The sequence below is a fragment of the Pristiophorus japonicus genome, unplaced genomic scaffold (assembly GCF_044704955.1).
Source record: "Pristiophorus japonicus isolate sPriJap1 unplaced genomic scaffold, sPriJap1.hap1 HAP1_SCAFFOLD_113, whole genome shotgun sequence".
Taxonomy (NCBI): Eukaryota; Metazoa; Chordata; class Chondrichthyes; family Pristiophoridae; genus Pristiophorus; species Pristiophorus japonicus.
The window spans coordinates 806,398-811,696 of record NW_027250788.1 but is presented as its reverse complement, the minus strand read 5'-3'; the positions used below and the strand labels follow the sequence as shown (position 1 = coordinate 811,696).

Below are 5,299 nucleotides of genomic sequence, written 5' to 3'. Positions count from 1 at the left end.
ACCGACGGATGCAGAGCTCCAAGTCCGCGTCAATGCTAGGCCAGCAGACGTGGGATCTGGCTATGGCCTTCATTAGGACGATCCCCGGGTGCTCGCGGTGGTGCTCCCGGACAAACGCCTCTCAGCCTCGCAAGGGCATAACTACTCCGCTGCCCCACATCAGGCAGTCTGCCTGTAGTGATAGTTCATGCCTGCGCCTATGGAAAGGTTTGATCTCCTTTTGGCAGGCATCGCGGGTCTCTGCCCTGTCACCAGTTAAAACGAATCTTTCGTCCAGGCTCTGATTTGGTGCGACATCATGGGCGAACCTGTGGATTCAAAGGCACTGATTGCCATGACCATCTCACAGTCCTGTTCGTCCGAACCTTCTGTGGTCGCCAGGGGTAGCCTGCTAAGCGCATCGGCACAGTTGTCTGTGCCTGGTCTGTGCCTTATTGTGTAGTCGTAAGGCACCAGCATGAGTGCCCACCGCTGAATGCGTGCCGAGGCTTTGGCGTTTAGTGCCTTGCACTCAGATAGCAGGGACGTGAGGGGTTTGTGGTTGTTTTCTAACCCGAACTTGGCCACGAAAAGGTATTGGTGCATCTTTTTGACATCGTACACGCACGCGAGATCCTCCTTCTCAACCATATCGTACCAGCACGCCACCCGCGAAAGTGACCTGGAGGCATAAGCAATGGGTTGTAATTTCCCCGCATCATTGATGTGCTGTAAAACGCATCCGACCCTGTACGCTGACGCAACACATGTAAGAACTAACTTTTTACCTGGGTGAAAAAAGGCTAAAACACTGTTGGAATATAGAAGATTGAGTTCTTTATTGAAGGCGCGTTCTTGGGCGGCCCCCCAAAACCAATCGTACCCCTTTCTGAGTAGCATGTGGAGAGGCTCCAGCAGCGTGCTCAAGTTCTGCATAAAGTTCCCAATGTAATTGAATAGCCCGATAAAGGCAGGCAGTTCCGAGATATTCCAGGGCCTGGGTGCCAGACGAATTGCTTCGGTTTTTGATTCTGTTGGGCAGATTCCATCAGCGGCAATCCTTCTGCCAAAAAATTCAACCTCAGGCGCGAGAAACAGACACTTGGATTTCTTAACTCTTGGGCCTACTCGATCCAATCGACTTAGTACTTCCTGCAAATTGCGGAGATGGGAGTCGGTGTCCCTGCCCGTGATGAGTATGTCATCTTGAAACACAACCGTCCCCAGGATGGACTTGAGCAGACTCTCCATGTTGCGCTGGAATATAGCAGCTGCTGACCTGATGCCGAATGGGCATCGATTGTACATAAAAAGGCCTCGATGTGTGTTGATGGTGGTGAGTAGCTGAGACTCTTCGGTCAGTTCTTGCGTCATATACGCAGATGTATGATCTAGTTTCGAGAAAAGTTTTCCTCCAGCCAACGTGGCAAATAGGTCCTCTGCTCTGGGCAGCGGGTATTGGTCCTGTAGGGAGACGCTGTTATGGTAGACTTGTAATCCCCACAGATTTGTACGGATCCAACAGGCTTCATGACGGGGATGATGGGACTTGACCAGTCGCTAAATTCCACGGATGAGATAATGCCTTCCCGCAGGTCCAGTTCGTGTTCAATCTTTTCCCTCATCATATAAGGCACAGCTCTAGCCTTGTGATGGACTGGTCTGGCATCCTGTGTGATGTAGATTTTAACTTTAGCCCCTTTGAAGGTACCCACACCTGGCTGAAAGAGATGTTCAAAACGACTTAGAACTGCAGAGTAGTGTGAGATACATGACAGTAAGGTGAACGTGTGAACGGCCACACTGCGGAAACATCTCCACCTTCAGCACCAGGTCAGACGGAGATGCTGAGCGAGCAGGTGAACTGCAGAATCCCACTTTTTAGGAGCTGATCGTTGTGCCAAGCAAATGAGTTTTGCTTAATGACTAAAAATAAAAGGTGCTAGAAGTGGGATTCAAACCCACACTTTCAGACCAGACTGAACACAACAGCTTAGACCGCTCGGCTGTCCTGACTATCCAGTGCTGTATATGGCCACCTGCAGGTTGATTTTGAACTTTTGTGTCTTGTCACAAGAAATAAATGAGGGCAACAGGTGTTTCTCTGACTGACACCGGGGAAACAGTGAGACAGACCTTGGAGCAAGGGTGTGGTTATTGCCAATCAGCAAAAAAAATATTAATTCCGGGATTACCCAGAAGAGCAGTGACCTCGACGTGCTTTGAACACGCAACCTTCTGATCTGGAATCAGACGCGCTGCCGTTGCACCACGAGGCCTACACAGGTAGCTTGAGATGTTCGTCTATATGAAGATTCCGTAATACAAGGGGCTTTAAAATCCCTGTCCATTCCAACCAGGTATCAGAAGAAGCGCTCACCTGCCAGTCACCGTATGTTTTTTGTTTAACTTTTGTGTTGTTTTCACGGGAAAGCATCATTAATTAACCCGTCATCTTCTTTTGTACAATGAAAGAAATGCTGACTGAGGGACAGTCGATACTTCAATCATTTGTTCTGTGCTTTGCATGTTAACTGTTCAACCATATCCCATTTTACACACTGTGTTTTAGGAGTCTGGTTCAAAATCCTCATCGCTGGCGACACCAGGAATCTGGTGCAACTTTTGTCAAATTTAACAGCACCGGTTATTCCGACACGCCAAAGTTCCCTGGTGGATCCATTTTCTCTCGCTAAAAGTTATCTATTTATTGGTGAAATAAAGAGCAATTAAGGAATAAGGGAGCCCTTTTGCTATGAGAATAAATAACAAATAAAAACAGCAAATGCTGGAAATCTCAGCAGGTCAGTTAGCATTTGCCAGGAGACAAGACACACCTCCGATTGTTCCCCTATTGGAAATTTCAACACAATGTTCTCGCCCGGCATCGAACCGGTGACCTTTCATGTGTAAAGCAAACGTGATAACCGCGACACTAGGGAAACCTCTGGCACAGTGATCTCAACAGACGGGAGCTGACCAGTGAGCTCCCTCTGTGCAGATCACCACTGATTTTTAATGTGGAAGCAAGTCATCCTCGACTCCGGGGATTACCTCAGAAGAGAGGAGGATCAGGAATGTGTTGGCTCACCTGAAACAACTTCTGTCCCACACTGAAAGTTCTCAATCCTTCTCCTCTGCTGCCCTTTACAGAAATGTCACGTGTTCACTTCCACATCCTCACAGTGGGGCCACAGAGGCTCCGACCGTCTCCCAGCGATCAGCGAACTCGCCCAGTTTGTAAAATTAAACCCGGGACATGTGTCCGGCAAAGGGCAGGCGAAGCGGGAGAGTGTGTAAGCTCATTCTGTAACAGATAGTAGTGGGGTTATTAACGGCGATTACAGCAATCATTAATCCTCTCACACACCTCAATTATGTTTCTGCGATGAACTGATTGAGAATGGAAAGGGTTAATGCTCGGGATCTTAACCACTCAACCAGGGAACAGCTTCGAAAATCTGTATCAATATAAAAATATATATTTATATATGAACCTGTATGTCAACGGCAAGCTGCCGAGACCTCATGGCACAACGGTCGTGAATCTAACTTTGAGCGAGAGAAATTGTTCCACAGTGACACCCATTTCATCTTTTATTCCCTTTTAAACACTAGAAACTGAGACAGGGGGAATAAATAGAGAAATAAAAGCACAGTGATACAGACAAGAGGAAGAGAGAAGGGGAAATACTGTCCCCACCCAGAACTAATGCAGAAACCCCTCTGCTGCGCTCGGGGTGGCCACCCACAGCCTGGATACACTAAAGTCCCAACAGCTCATTGACTGTCGGAGTGGGACCGTGCGGCGCTTCAGAAGACAGGTCGAAAAAGCAAAGTCACTGATTAGGTCTCACGTGCTTCTCTAATCAAGAGAAGCCACACACAAAAACTTGCTTTTATAATGGCTATACATTACCGCTATGATTGTCAAGCAGTTGTTTCATTGATCTAAAGGTCTGACTTTAGATGAGTCGAAGTTAAATGAAATTTGTGAGAAGTCCTGTGTTCCAATCCTGGACGAATCCATTATTTTGCCGGCGAGTTTTGAAATTGCATAGAAATTTTGCAAAGGAAGACTTGCATTTCTGCAGTGCCTTTCAGGAACTCATGACGCCCCAAAGCGCTTTACAGCCGTTGAGTTATGTTTGAAGTGTTGTAGTGTGGGGAAAGATGTGCCCAAATCACCCCACACGAACCTCAACTCTTTACAAAGGAGTTTGGTGCAAATAATCAGGTGCCTCAGGGACGAGGACTTTCTTTGAATGAGTTCTGCTTGTACCTGCATTCAAGCTTGAAACAGCAACTGGGCTTCCATCTCACGGGAGCAGCGTGTAGCGGTTAGCGAGTAGGTCACAAGGTTTGGGGTTGATGTGCGTCACTTTCAATCTTTGAAATTTCACCAAGAAAAGAAATGGTGAATCCAACTGTCCCTGCAAGCATTTAGTTCCCGTTCAATCACAAGAATATCCGCAGTCAGGAGCTGAAAAGGAATTAAAACCTAATAAGGCTTCGGGACAATCAGAATACTTTGTCACAGACAAGGCACCGGAAGGCTGGAAGGTAGATCACACCGGTTGCGGGAGAGCTGGTTGGTGGTGACATGGAAGTGTCTGCAGTGTCCGGGATCAGACTGCTTCCACGCATCCACAATGAATGTCCCACCCTTTATTTGGGAAAAGTGCAACTGAGAGTGGACAAGTTCCAACTGGTCGGAGCAATCTGAAGCTTTAACTGACGGACGCCCTGGTTTGGGATGTCTTGCAGTATACACTTGTGTCAGTCTCTGTGGCGCAATGGGTTAGCGTGTTCGGTTGTTAACCAAAAAGTTGGTGGTTTAAGCCCTCTCAGGGACTTCAACTGTTTTCCCCGAGGATACTGTGCCGCACAGTTCCAGGTTGTCATTGTGTGCTTTGGTGTCACGAATATATTCCGCAAACATTGCCAGCTGTGCTGTTATCCAGTGAGTTCCTACTCCAATACTTATATGAGCATTCAGTTCAAGTGTCGAGTTTGAGTGTATACAGAACTGAACATAGATATCAGAAAATTTAACAAGGCTGTGGGACATTGTGTTTTGTTAATATTGAAACATTAATATGAATAAATCCATTTTTTCTAATATTTCATTAAACGGGTTTTCAAAATGTTTCCGCCCAGTTTCGAACCAAAGATCATTCGCGGGTGAAGAAAATGTGACAACCACGACACTACGGAAACACTGCAATTGAAGTGATGTTATGAACATAACCAGAGCTTTCACCGACACAGCTGGCCTACACTTCAGGAGCTGGTTTTATGAGAATAGAAAGACGGTGCT

General features: G+C 46.9%; 1 non-coding gene across 1 annotated transcript; it reads right to left on the bottom strand.

Annotated features, from left to right (window-relative positions):
- Nucleotides 1-2,186: 2,186 nt before the first annotated feature.
- trnaw-cca (transfer RNA tryptophan (anticodon CCA)) lies at nt 2,187-2,258 on the bottom strand. The gene has a single exon. It is a non-coding gene; the product is annotated as a tRNA-Trp (tRNA).
- Between the last annotated feature and the right edge of the window lie 3,041 nt (nt 2,259-5,299).